Genomic DNA, 15,111 nt, shown 5'->3' with positions numbered 1-15,111 from the left:
ATGTGGGTGCTGGGACTTGAACCTGGGTCCTCTGGAAGAACAGTCACTGTTCTTAACCCCTTAGCCATCTCTCCAGCTCCGTAATGCTCTTTAGTATAAAAAATTTTTTAATGTTTGCTAACTTTGATCCCCAGGTAGCTATCATGCAGGCACATAACGACCACTCTGTGGTCAATCTTGCCTCGTTCGCTTTCTGCCTCCTCCCGAATCGCTTTGACGTTCCAGACATTTTGTCTACAGATATTTCTGCTTATATTTTTCTGAAATCTCAGGTCACTTCAAAAGTAACCATAGCATCGTGATTTCATTTAAATATTTCAAAATTAAACTTATTGTTCTTTAATGTTACCAAATGTCCTTTTAGTGGCCAATTTTCTATCCTGTCAAGTAAACTGAGTTGGGAGCCAAGGAAGCGTCCCACTGGTTGATAGTCTGTCAAGTCTCCTTCAGCCTAGAGGTACAGGCTTGGTTTCCGGGTGTTTACTGTCCCTTGTCCTGCAGTACGGAATTCGCTAATTGTCTCTGGGGTGTCCTTTGGCCTGTTTCTCTCTTGCCTCCCTTCCCTGTAAATTTGCTTGTTACAAATTTGCTTGTAACAAATTGCTTTGTTACAAAAAGAGACTCTTTTTTACTAAACTGTGAACTCTCCAAGGAGGAAAAAATAGTGTCTAATTTATCTTTGCCTTCTCAGGACCTGATACTGTAAGTCTTCAATAAATACATTTTAAAATGAGAAAATCAGGCACTATTGGTTTTTCCTCGGCTCAGAACATGGACGACTTTAGAGCTACATTACTGGTGATGAGTTCTTGACTCCTCCCTTTCTTTTCTGGGGACCTCTGGCAATATCGGCTTCTATTTCTTTATTTCTAAAGTGGAGACAGTATTCTTGTGTTAGTCAAGGTTCTCTAGAAAGACAGAGCCAGTAGTGTGTGTGTATGTGTGTGCATTCATGAGTGTGTATCTATTCCTGTGTGTGTGTGTGTGTGTGTGTGTGTGTGTGTAGATGGACTTCCTACATTGACTCACATAACAGGAGGCCAGATAGTCCAAAAGTGAACTCCATGCTGGAGAAGCAGAGAATTCAATAGCTGCTCAGTCTAAGAATCTGAAATACAAAGTAATGGAGACTGGTGATGAGTTCCTAGTCCGAGGCCGAAGGCCTGCAAGCTCGCTGTAGAACTGCCAGCATGAGGCCACAAGGGAGCACCAAGGAGACTAGTTTCCATGGGTGATGGCAGTAGCAGTCGACACAGTGGAGAAGGAGCTTTTCATGCCTAAGTCTCTTCAGGGTTATTCTGTCTGGTTCTCCGGCCTGCACTGTCCGCATTCAAGGCAGGCCCTTCACCCTCCGTTGTTCTCCCAAGTGCCAGTCCTGTCTGGAAACTGGAAACGTGCTCACATTGTCTGAGGAGACATTCTCAGAAGCATTCTGGGCATCACTCCAGCTAGCAGAGCTGACAGTCAAGAGTAACCATCAGCCAGACGCCGGGCGCCTGTCTGTAATCCCAACCCTCAGGGAGGCAGAGGCAGGCAGGTCGCTGTGGGTTCGAGGCCAGCATGGTCTACAAAGCAAGTCCAGGACAGCCAAGCCTACACAGAGAGACTCTGTCTCAAAAAACCAAAACAAACAAACAAACAAAAACCAAAAATCACCCAACCATCAAAGTTCACTTATCAGTTTGTCACCAAACCTATTTTCATATGTCATTTAACCTCCAAATAGAGATAATAGCAAAATCATAGTTATGCCCTCTGCGATAGAACCGTGATATACACAATTGAAAACATTAATGGCTTCTCTAGAATAAGTGACAGTGTTGTGATAATGCCTACTCCTCTCCCGATATAACATAAACGGTAATATAGATGGAACAATATTGATCTGGTCTTCTGTTATAAAATAAGGAAACAGGAAAGAAATTAAGTGTATCTGTGTAGTGTATATGATAGCACAGGAATGTAACAAAATGAAAATAAACAGTCATGACAGTTCTCACCTTTGACTCTGGAACTGGCCACATGGCCGGGACTGGTGTTTATAACTGTCTTTTTACGCGCTGCCCCGGCTGGGCGCCTCCCTCCTTCCTGCACCTCAGCTGGCCTTGGTGCTCCACCCGCATAGGTGGCCCACACCGTCGTTCCTCAGGGTGCTGGGCCGTGCTTCATCCTGCCTGGACTGGGCTCATGTAGCTTCTTACTAATGGCCGTAATGGGGTATGGCACAGAATACCTGAGAGCGGCGCTGTCACTGTTCTATGTGTTTATTTCACTTTCATTTCTGTCCTGGAAATCAGGACTTCATGAGTGCTAAGAAAGTGCTCTTCCAAACTGCACCTCCATTGTTACGGTAGCTTTAAACCACTGTTTTGTTTCTTGTGTGTATGCAATGTGACACACACACACACACACACACACACATACTTATATGTGCACAATGATATACATATGATGTGCATATGTGATACACACACAGACACACATATGCACACACACAGACACACACATACATGGCTTATACTTAAGTCTGTGTTCAGGGCACACACACATGGGTGTGGCGTGAATGAGACCAGAGGAGGACACCGTCCTGCTCTCTCGATATCTGCCTTATTCCCTTGCGACAGACCTCACTGAATCTGAGGTTAGGCTGCTGCCCAGCACCCTCGGGAAATCCTCCTGTCCCGACCCCCACAAGCCTGGGCTTACAGATGTATAAAGCTCTGACTGGATTTCCCCTCTGTTTATTTATGTATTTCTTTACTCAGCTAGCTATCTGTCTATCTATCTATCTGTCTATCTATCTATCTATCTATCTATCTATCTATCTATCTATCTATCATCTATCTGTCTGTCTGTCTGTCTATCTATCTGTCTGTCTATCTATCTATCTATCTATCTATCTATCTGTCTGTCTGTCTATCCATCTATCTATCTGTCTGTCTGTCTATCTATCTATCTATCTATCTATCATCTATCTATCTATCTGTCTATCTATCTGTCTATCTATCTATCTATCTATCTATCTATCTATCTATCTGTCTGTCTATCCATCTATCTGTCTATCTATCTGTCTATCTATCCATCTATCTGTCTGTCTATCTATCTGTCTGTCTATCCATCCATCCATCCATCTATCTATCTATCTATCTATCTATCTATCTATCTATCTATCTATCTACCTGTTTGTTTATTGAGGGGAGCACACACCCTAGCATCGCATGTGGAGGTTGGAGGACAACCTGTGGGAAATGGTTCTCGCCTTCCAACATGTGGGTTCCAAGTATTGAATTCAGGTTCTCAGACTTGGCAGCCAGTGCCTCTACCTCCTGAACCATCTTGTGAGCCCCCTGCTTAGCTTTTTATGTGAATGCTAGGGCTTTGAACTCAGGTCCCCATGCTTGTACAGAAAAGGCTCTTACCCACTGAGCCATCTCCCCAGTCACTAACCATTATTTTAGAACATACTCGTTTTATTAATAGGAGACAAAACAAGCAAACAGAAACCTAACTGGTCAGAGTGGTGCATGCCTTTAATACCAGGGAGGCAGAAGCAGGTGGATCTCTGAGTTTGAGGTTCAGAGCCAGCCTGGTTTACAAAGTGAGCTCCAGGACAGTCACGGTTACACAGGCAAACACTGCTGAGGAGTAAGTGCTGTGTTCCTCAGGCAGCAGCGTCATCAAGCTCATGTTGGCGAGTCACCGGAGTTCATTCTTTCTCCCACACATGATTCCATCTCACATGTTCTTACTCATCATGGCCTCCGAGCAAAAGGCCTGTGTGCACACACACATTTGTGCACACTTGCCCTTCATGAACCCCTACAGCTGAGGTGTGTAGTAAACTGTACTATGCAGGTTGTGTAAGAAAAATGTTGACCCAGTGATGGACTTGCTGCAGGACGCAGCTTCAGCACGCAGCCCTGCCATTAAGTGAGGTCTGGCTGTGCTTACAGAGCATACCGAATAATGACAGGTGGCAAGTCATCAGGCGGGGTCTTGAAATTTGTTATGTCGTAAAGAGAATACAGGTTCATGTAGCCCAGGCTGGCCTCAAATTCACTGATGGCCTGAGGCTGACCTTAAACAGCTGATGCTCCTGCCTCCATCCTGCAAATGCCCAGCCTATTGGGTTCTGGGTTCAAACACAGGCCCTCTTGCACGCTATGCTAGCGCTGCTACCACCTGGGCTCCATCCAGCAGTGGTGTTTTGAAGATAGTTCCTACTGTCCAGCTCAGGATGGCCTTGAACTCACTGCAGTTATCCCATCTCCCCCCTCCACGCGCTGTGACTGTTGGCATCCAAACCTGACTTAATCTACCTTTCAGTAATGGCTGCCTTGCAAAATCCCCAAATTTTGCCAGCGCATGCTCAGAACAAGGAGGAGCCGCCAGCAGCCTACCCCTGACCCTCCTGGTCACTCTATCCAGAATGGGCCGTCACCAGCTGCTTTTCTATTTCATTTCATTTCATTTCATTTTTAAAAGCTACTGTGCACCATGGTGTTAAAACTTTCATTACTAAAATTATATCTACTGGTTTAGAAATCTGGCTCAGTGGCTAACGGCGCTTGCTATTCTTCCAGAGAAGTTCAGTTTCCAGTACCCACACAGTAGTCATAGCTACCCCTAACTCCATCTTGAGAAGACCTGGAACCAGCTTTTGGCCTCTGTGGCACATCACTCATGTGCGTGCACACACACACATACACACACACACACAGAGAGAGAGAGAGAGAGAGAGAGAGAGAGAGACTAAAACATAAAACAAATATTTAACACATTTAATAAATAAAATATTATTGATCTCAAGTATATGTGTCTCAAGTATATGTATGGAACATACTGAGTTCATTGTTGATAAGTGTCTGTTGAAGAGCCAATCAATGGTCCCTTAAGATTCATGAAGAAGAAATTAAAATGTAATAACATACAGACTTGAGCCTTACATAATTTTTCTACATGAACTAATGAGCTAAACTCTCTGAATTTAAGAAAGGCATGTGAAATTGTTAGTATTGTGCTCTCACGACCGAGGAGGGGGAGCGGGAGTAAGTCCTAGGGTAACAGACCCTCATCAGTCTTCCCCACTGGCCAGTACATTCATTCAAAGCACAGCCCGAGTGGGAGCGTCTGCAGCCAGCGTACATGCAGTGGTCTTCCCAGAGAAATTCAAACTATCTATTATTTATCCTCATTTTCATGACATTCTTCCAACAGACTAGTTTCCTCTCATTGCTCATTTTAATAATAGATCTTCCTGTTACTAAATGTAACAACCTGAGGACAAGGAGGTAGGTAGCTCAGGGAGTCGCTTACCCAGTGTGCTCAGACCCTGAGTTTGATCTCCAGAGCATAAAAGAAAACGAGGAATTAACCCCTTGTCTGCTCTGTGTCTCTGAATAGGCATTTCCCCTTTCTTCTCTTTCCTCCTAAGGAGCCCAGGTGACAGCCCCCACTGCCCACCAGTGCCTGCTGCTCACAGCCGTCACAAGGCAGGGGCCACTGTCTCAGCAGGGTCAGCATCACCAGGTCTTTCTGTCTGGGGGACCTGTGACCTAAGGATCTGTGACATCAGAAAGGCACTGATGTGAAACTACTAAGACATCAGTGTCTGGCTGGGCAGAGTGCCATCCAGCCCTGTGAGAATGGGGGGAATCACGTGTGGGCGCAGGAAGGTCCCCTGAGACAGGAACATCTGGTCTTCGGACCACACCCTGGAGGGTGCCCAGTGCGCTTACTGCTGTCATAGTGCAACGTCAAAAGAGTGCTGCTGCAGAATGCTTTTCAGGCTGCACCCCACAATCGCTCAAGAACCCGAGCAGAGTAGTAGGCACTACGGGAAGTAGGATTGCTCCAAATGGGGCAGCCCGGTTTGATGTGGCTCCCTCTGCATCAAAATTGCTGTCCCAAGCTAGACCCACCCCACGGGAGAGAGCGAGCGCTTATCTCTATTAATGATACTTGGCTATGCTAGCAGACAGGAGCCTAGTGTAGCTGTCCCCTCAGATCTTTCATCCAGCAGCTGATGGAAACAGATGCGGAGACGCACAGCCAAACAACAGGCTGAGCTCGGGGAGTTTGGTGGAAGAGTGGGAGGAAGGATTTCAGGAGCCCGAGGGTTCAGGGACACCATGAGACGTACAGAGTAAGCTAACCTGAGCCCATGGGAGCTCACAAAGACCGCACCACCAACCAAAGGGCTTTCAAAGGCTGGACCCAAACCCCGACCCGACACCGACACCGACACCGATGTAGCAGTGTGGAGCGCGATCAGCATGTGCGTCCACTAACAGCAGAAGTAGGAGCTGCTTCTGACTCTGTTGCCTCTCTCTGGTTCCCTTTCCCCTCGCTGGGCTGCCTGGCCTGGCCTCAGTGGGAGAGGATGTGCTTAGTCCTGCTGTGACTTGAGGTGTGGGTTGTTACCCCTTAGAAGCCTCCCCTTCTCTGAGGTGGGGGGAGGGGACATGGGGGAAGGATTGGAGGAGAGGAAGGAGGGGCTGGTATCAGGTTGTAAAGTGATAAAATAAATTAAAAACAAACACGAAAGGGCATTGATCCTTCTCACTGTCACTTCTAATTCGCTCTGTGTTCGTTTAGTTTCTGCTTCACGCAGCTAACAGTATTAAAAAGGAGATACAGCTAGACTCTTAAAGGAAAGTCTGGCCTCCAGTGAAAGTATGTACCAAGGTTGGAGAAACGGCTCAGGGGCTGAGTACTGCTGCTCTTGCAGAGTACTCAGGCTTTCCAGGGTCCACACAAGAGCCGTCATACCTACCATAACTCCAGCCCTGACACCTCACACACATGCTACATGCATCAGGCTGGTCTCTTGCTGAACTTGCTTTGCTGCTGGGGATGACCTTGAACTTCTGACCCTCCTGCCTCCACTTTCCAAATGCTAGGATTACAGGTAAATAATGTCTAGCTTCAGCCTGAAGTTTCTTTTCTGGGTGCATGTGTCGAGGGGGGCTGTGTGTGGGGTGAGACAGAAACATGTAGCCCTGGCTGACCTATAACTCACTATGTAGACCTGGCTGGCCTTGATATTCATGAGCTTCACCTGTGTCTCCCTCCTTCGAGCTGAGATCAAAAGTGTGCCTAGCAGCCTTTAAAATATGAGCTGGGCATGGTGTGCCACGTCTTTAATCCCAGCACGAGGGAGGCAGAGGCAGTCAATCTCTGTGAGTTTGAGGCCAATCTGGTCTACAAATCGAGTCCAGGACAGCCGGGGCTCTGTTACACAGAGAAACCCTGTCTCGGAAAAATGAACAAACAACAACAACAACAACAAAACCACAAACAAACCACAACAAACAAATAAAACGCTGTTGTGTTTAACTTAAGAAAGTGTAAATGCAAAAACTGTGGCTCTCTCCTTACAGGAAACAACAGATAATTTACCCTTTATTTTGAGTGACTACCACCCAGGAACACAGATTATGGTGTGACCTCAAATTCCATGTTCCAACGTAGAAGCAGTTTCCTGAGGTTTTATAGTTTCACAGAAGAAAGAAATTGATAGGTTAAGGCAAGTTTAAAATACACTGGTGATTTATCAGAGAAGTGGTTACAGCAAGATAGGGGAAGCTTTTCTTTAGGCCTGAGATGCTCTCTGATGGCATTCTTAGCTTTTGGATCGGTGGAAGCTAGCAGTTTGCTAAGCTAATAGATTCCAAAAGGTTTCCATCTGTTAGTCCATAAGTAGACTGAGGTGGGCAAGGAATGGCTGCACTAGAATTAGCCTGAAATGAGGTAGCCAGCTTGGGCATGGCGAGCTCGGCTCTGGTAGGCCTTTCTTCCTGATTCCCTCTGCCTTGAGAAAAACAGTTCGATTACATTTCTAAAGCTAGTCCGCAAGGTCCATTCTCTTATTTGGCCGATCCCTCCTCCTGAGGCTACTAAAGTCCAGCTATCAAAGTACTGTAGTTCAGCAACCAACAGCCACCCTTGGTTCACCTAATTAACAAGCCCAATTAGAATTAAAGTACCCCATCCTAACTTTAGCAGCCTGCTTCTGAGTTGCGTAGCAACCTATGATGTCATCATGTGTCACCCGCCAGGTGTGGTTAAGTTGCTCCTTAAAAGATCAACCTGCCACTTTGTCTCTCTCTTGCCCTCTCCCCTTTCTCTGTTGGACACCCCCGCTCTTCCTCCTGTCTCGCTCTCTCCTTTTCTCTCTGTCTTCACCTCTTTCATATGAAATCTGTGTGTGTCATTCCATGTGTCATTTCATTGGTGCGCTGGCCAGGAAGGGCTCTCCTGGTAGCACCTGGTCTGGTCACACCAGGAGCCCTTAATGGGACCATGATGCCTGCAATGGATTTTTTTTTCTGTTCTACCTATCCCTAACCACCACTTAACCATACATGCCTTAAAACCCACACTTTCTCTCAACTACCTGCCCTTACTGCACACACCTGTCCATCCTGCCATGTGCTCTGAACATCGGGGACACAGAGGACACTGCCATGTGCTCTGAACATCGGGGACACAGAGGACACTCATGCTGTGCCAAAAGCAGCTTGGGGAAACTAGAATGCTCACGCCAGACCTGAAACTGCCGCTTCAGACACAGACACAGCCTGATTCTCAATTTTGCTGTTAGTTGAGCGGTTGCTGGGGACCCTGCTTGCACACAGATGGCTTTAGATTGTGCCCGCTGCCTCAGGCCCCACAGTGAAGTTTTAAATCTCCCACAGTATGCCTGCCGCAAGAGGCTGGCTTGCAGAGGTGGGTTTTCAGTTGCACAGACTTCGGATCAGCTGTGCCGTGAAGAGAGTTTTGAACCCGCCAGGACAGCTATCCCAGCAGCAAGCACCTGGTCTCACTATGCTGCTATGGCCATGCGCAGCACATGGCTAGCTGCCATGTTGACTTTGGGATAGGGAGGGTGGAGCCACAGCTTCACCGCCATCTCCACTAAGAGCAAGCACATGGTTTCACCGCCATCTTAACTTAGGCCAATCAAGGGCAGTCACATGATTGGCAGCCATCTTGTTTATAAAACAACAACAACAACAACAACAAAAAAAAACCCACTGTATTTTCCCACACAGTCAGCTGCTTTTACTACTTTGATTCTGTCCCACTGTTTTTGGAGCTGGAAAACTGCAGTTTCTTGTAGACTCTAAAAGGCCACTGTTCCCCTTCCTTCCTCCATTCTAAAGTTGCCTGAATACTAACAGTTCCCTTTTCCCTTCATCAACCCCCATTTGCCTGTGGACCATGACTGTCTCCTCTCTATCCAGAGGCGTCTATCCCCTGGACAAACTCCCCTTTACCCTCTCCCTTGTCCCTTTTCTGTCCTGTCTTTTATTCTCTTCCCCTTCTCCATCTTCCTCTATCTCCTTTCTTTGTCCCTTATCCCCACCCTCTGTCCCTCTGGGGCAAATAAGTCTCTTTGTGCTGAGAACTTGGTGTGACGCTTCAAGGTTCCCTACAGTTAGCCCCTGGACCTTCGACATTCCAGTCTCTCCACAGTACTGAAGTTCTAATCAGCCAGTCATTCTCTGCAGCCACTGCTTCTTTCCTGGAATTACTGTTCACCCAGGACAATTTTAAAACCTGCTGTCTGTCCCATTCTAATCGCTATTCAATTTTCTTCTATTTTTCTCCAGTGGTTTGCATTCTTAATGCTGCTGCCCTTTCCACCTGTTGGAAACCCTTAGGAAGCAGCAGCGTTCCTTTCCTTAAAGCTATATAGAGCCACCCTCAGGCCTCTGGGAGCGAGAGACCAAAGGATTAAAAAGCAGTGGAAGTTAAAGCACAAGCCTGAACTAAGGCCAGCCAGGTGGAGACATGTCCAGCTACCTGCAGGGAAGAACTAGCCTCAATGCCCTGAGGGGAAGAACTAGCCTTACCACATTCTTTCCTGCCCACTAGAGATACAGTTGCTAGGAAACCAGCCCATCCCCCTTAGGGAGGGACACCAGATCTTTAATGGTTTGGGGCCTTCCTATAGCCAATCAATTCAAAATACAACATCTCTTTTGTGTTTTGACCAATAGATGCTGGCCAGGCAGGAATCCCCCTGCTTTGGGTGTGCTGGGAGGGACCAGGATCTTTAAATCACCCAACAACCTGAGCACAAGGCTCTCGGTTCTCACCACTGCTGAGGTGAGTGTGTGTGAGCTGCAGCTTGTAATAAAAATGTCCTCAAGTGTTTTGCAACGGACTCGACTCCTGGTGGTGGTCTTTGGGGGGCTCACAATTCATAACAGGAGCAAGTGTCCATAGCACCCTCTTAATCACTGTAAGAAAAGCAAACTGTTTCTCCACACACTGTAAAAGTTTTTACTGGTAAAATGTTAATGGTTGACATTGCAAAATGCCTTTAGATGGAGATAAAGACTTCTGCAAAAAGTACCCAGCAAAAATGCCTTTGCTTCTTGGCTCCTGGTAATTGTCGAGTCTGAAAAATATGACATCATAGTTTGACTTGATAGAATCTTATCAAAACAGTATTTGGTGAACATAATTTGCTTAATACAGGCTCCTTTTCAAATTAAAGGCTTAGGTAATTTTATGGTTGGACAGCTAAATAATTAAAGGTTTTCAGCAAAGTAATCATTTATTTATGACAGAGACACCATTTTATAGTTTTGCCTCACTTATGTTTGGGCATAAGAATGTGTTTTTGTCCAGTCAGATTACTCTAATGAAATAATGCAGAATGAACAGTCTGTAAACAACAGAGATGGATTTCTCATAGTTCTATGAGATTCAAAGTCCAAGGTCAAGGTGGAAACTGACTTGGTGTCTGCTGAAGGCTCACTTCAGACAGACAGTACTTCATTGTTGTGTCTCAATTAGCAGGAGGGGCCAGGCATTTCTGTGTTTGTTTGTTTGTTTGCTTTATGCAGGAGAATGGAAAGCTTGGGTCCAATCTGGGATACTTAGCATGTTCCAAGCCATGGGATGCTTTGGAAGACCATGTTTCAAAACCAAGCAAACAAGAGCTCTATACATTGGCTTCGATTTCTAAAATCACACTAAGAGAAAAATAGAGATTTTAGAACAAAGTGGTGGGGGGGTGCAGCACAAACCCCCAGAGGCGGAAAGCAGGGTTGGGGATGTTGTGTGTGATGGTGGAGGAGAGGTTATACAGCGAGCCTAGTGATTCTTACAGCAGCCTGAGGCACCGATACCTAGACTTGCTGTTGAGAACTGTTTGCTCTAAGGCAGAACCCCCGAGGACCCACTTGCTTCTGGAAAGAAAGGTGACCACAGATCGGACTAAAGCCAGAAAGACTGGTGGAAATTGTGTTTGAAAAGGGAAGGGAGGGAGGGGAAATGATATCGTTATATTTTAATTTTAAAAGGAAAAAAATTGAAATATTCATACCGTTCTCATGCACTGAGGAACAAAACTTGGTAAGAACTGATAGACGGAAAATTGGTGCCACCTCAGATTTGTTTCCCAGAATGCTGCAGAGCCCTGTCTGGAGGCCATGGCCAGCCAAGAAACGCCAAGAGCTCTTGGTGGCTGTGAAAGTTCCTTCAGTGAAGTCGCTGTGCAACAGCTGAAAAGTAATCCCTCTTAAGGAGGAGAGCCACTGTTTCCCACCATCCAAAGCTTAACCCCTTCCAAGTGTCAGCATTTCTGCTCACATAAGAAAGTACGAAACAGGTTAAAGCTCCAGCACAAATAAATCCATCCTATCTCTCTCTTTCCTTCCCTTCCCTCCCTCCCTCCCTCCCTCCCTCCTTCCTTCTTTCCTTCCTTCCTTCCTTCCTTTCTTCCTTCCTTCCTTTTTTGACAGGGTTCATGCAGCTAAGGCTGGCCTCAAAACTGAGTATGTGGTTGAGGAGACCTTGAATTCCTAACCCTCCCCTCTCTGTTTCCCTTGTGCTGGGATTACAGGAATGTACTTAGTTTATGTAGTGCTGGAACTGAATCCAAGAGAACCAGGCCTGATATCCCCAAAAGTCACCAGGAACTAGGCCATAGGTCACCAATTCCAAAAACATTCATAAAATTCCCTACCCAAGGAACAGCCTGAGGATAACCATAAGAATGGAAAAGTGTCTTATCTCAGGGTGGGCCATTTGTGCTGGGCAGCCCACCAACCTTGTAGTAGAACATTTCAAGGCACAGACAATACCTAACATTCCTGAGGTCTATAGATAGCTTGCTCAGTGTTAGTTATGTTAGTTAGCCAATCACTTTGTAACAAGCTTGCCCTTGCTGAATGTCTTCCAATCCCGTTCTTGCTCAAACCTTGTGAAAACCCTGCAGTGCAGCTGCCGGGGCTCTCCCCTCTGATCCACTGCAGTGGTGATGATGGAGAGACCAAGCTTAAGCCTGAATAAAGCCCTTTGCTCTCGCACACATTGTCCGGCTCCTGGTGGTCTTTTGAGACCGTAAGCTCTGGGCATGACAGATCCAGTGCTTTGTGCCTGCTAGTCAAGCACCCCATAGCCTCGGTAATTTATTTCTTAATACTATATAGTTGTCTTAATTACTTTTCTGGTCTCTGTGACCAAGTGTCTGGCAGACGCAACATGAGGAAGGAAGGGTTTCTGGCTCCTGGTTCCTGGTTCAAGGCATAAGTCCATCATGGGGAAGGTGTGTTGGCAGGACCTGGTCTTGTCCACGTTGACTAGAGCGTGAGGCTGCTTGCTCACGAGTTCTCACATCGGGAAGCAGAGGATTCAGGCTAGAAGTGCAGCCATCCACACTGCTCAAGGCCATCTCTCACAGCCATGCCTCGCTTCCCAAAGGCTCCGCAATCTTCCAAACAGCGCCAGCAACGCCTATGGGAGCACTTCCTATTTACAATATGACCATGACTACTTTGTCATCAATGTCAAAACACTTTCCTTTGGTTTTATTTGAAGCTTTAGAGGTGCCATTTTTCCTCTTTTTAGAGGCTAGAAACAGTGCAAAGCAGATCTTTAACTGCCTACAGACCTCTTGCATGTCAAGCACTGTCGGGGCTGCCAGGCCTGGGCAAATTAGAACTTAGTTTAGGTTTCACTGTGGAGGATATCAGACCCATTTCACAAACTCCAGTGAATTACCAATTCACAATCACACCAGCGGCAGTCACACCAGTGACAATTCAGCTCATCTGATTTTCCAAGAGGCCCATGGGTAGTCTGGGCCAGATGAAGTCTCCTCCCCATCCAGGAATGAGGCACCCCAGGCATGGGCTGGGTCAAGACCTCAGGGCAGATGAGGTGTGGACTCTCTCAACATTCTTGGCCCTACTGGCTGAAGTTTCTAAAGGTCAGTCAAGCGAAGAACCAACATTGTTGCAAATAGTTTCAAGAAACTGGGGCTCTAGGTTTGCAGACGACCTCCCAGGCACAGAGGCGAGGCGCAGAAATGAAACACAATTACTTCTGTGGATAACTTGTTTCTCTTGTCTCCACCTTGAGAACTCAGAGTCACTTCCTTTATAGAAACACGTATTGGTAGAACCTCCTTACAAAACAATGGAATAACGGTGCAAGTATTTCCTGCCGCAGGTTCCGCCGGGGGTGCTCCGCCTTCAACAGGGATCTGCACGGCTCCTAGCAGAGGGCCAGACAGGAAGTGTCGCGTTGCACCTTTCCTGAGGTGGCAAGTACAGCTGGGTAATCGTGGTTGCTGGGTAGACAACACGCATGTGAAAGCGTGTGTTTGTGTGTGGTCCAATTTGTCTATATTTACATCTGCACTTCATGTAATTTTTAGCACGAGGAAAAGCATTTTCTCTTTCCCTTTTCAGACCTTTAAAATGTAAACATTGGGCTTGCAAGATGGTTCTGTGGCTAAAAGTGCTTGTTGCCCAAACCTGATGACCTGAACTTGGTTATTGGATCCACTAAAAACTGTTGCGTTTTTTGTGTTTGTTTGTTTATTTGTTTGATTGGTTTTGTTTTGTTTGTTTTTTGAGACAGGATTTCTCTGTGTAGTCCTGGCTGTCCTAGAATTGCTTTGTAGACCAGGTGGCCTCACAGCAATCCACCTGATTCTGCTTTCCCAATGCTGGGATTAAAGGTATGTGCCACCATGTCTTGCTAAGTTTTTGGATTCTAAAAGTTGTCCTCTTGCCTCTGGAAGCATGCTATGGCACGTGTGTAAATGTACTCATAGATACATCATGCAAACATACAAAAATAAAGAAAAATTGAAAAGTGCACAAATAGGTAAAAATAACTCAGCTGTAGGCCAGATAAACACACCCAGGAAGATGAGCCCTGTCTTCCCAGAGCTGCGCACACGCACTGAGAGCATTCTGAGGGAAGGCCGCTCTTACCTGTAACAGCGCCGACACGAGAGGTTCACCATAGCGCAGGCAGTAAATGGTAAGGTGATGTGCATCCATACGATGGGATTCTAGGCACCCAAAGCGTGAGAACTTCCGACAGCTCCGCGTCAGCACGGCTGGCTCGCAAGCTCCACTCATGAAGAGGCCAGTCACAGAAGACATCTTACAGCACAATACAGTTGTATTTAGGCTTGAGAGAGGCGAAACCAAGCTACGTAAAAGTCACAGAACTAACAAAAAGAAAGAAAATTGTAAAATAGTCAAGGAAGTGGTTCACCTAGGAAATAGGAGTGATTGTGATACTTTGAGAGATGCATATAAGGCCTTCCAGATTACTGAGATTTATTCCCCTTTTCACTATATCCTGCTTTATTTACTACGAATGACCAAATCCCAGTCCTTGTCTCTACCTCTGAGCTACATCACCAGTCATGTGCTTTCCAGATTTAATTCTGGGCCTCCTCGTGGGAGTGCCTCTCCTTCTTGTTTTAATTGTATGATGTAACATAAACAATATGCTAATTAATGTACATCTTATTACTATTTATTTGGAGCTTTAAAAACATTGCTATTAAAATTTAAAGTTGATGTACTGCCTCTGAAATTAATTTAGCTTTGAAGACTCAGCAGATGGGTTTTTGTTTTTAAAGGAAAGGGCGCCCTCTTCAGGCACCATGTTTAATGTCGGCAAAACAATTAGAACCAAAAATGTAGAGTTAAAAAACTCTACATTACAGTTTCTACATCCCAGAAACTGTGGGATGACAGAAGAGGCATTATTCTATGTCTAATTGTTATTATCGATATATAATATAATATAATATAATATAATATAATATAATATAATATAATA

Source organism: Psammomys obesus, unplaced genomic scaffold (assembly GCF_907164565.1).
Source record: "Psammomys obesus unplaced genomic scaffold, mPsaObe1.curated_primary_1811, whole genome shotgun sequence".
NCBI classification, from domain to species: domain Eukaryota; kingdom Metazoa; phylum Chordata; class Mammalia; order Rodentia; family Muridae; genus Psammomys; species Psammomys obesus.
This window is presented reverse-complemented; position numbering follows the sequence as displayed.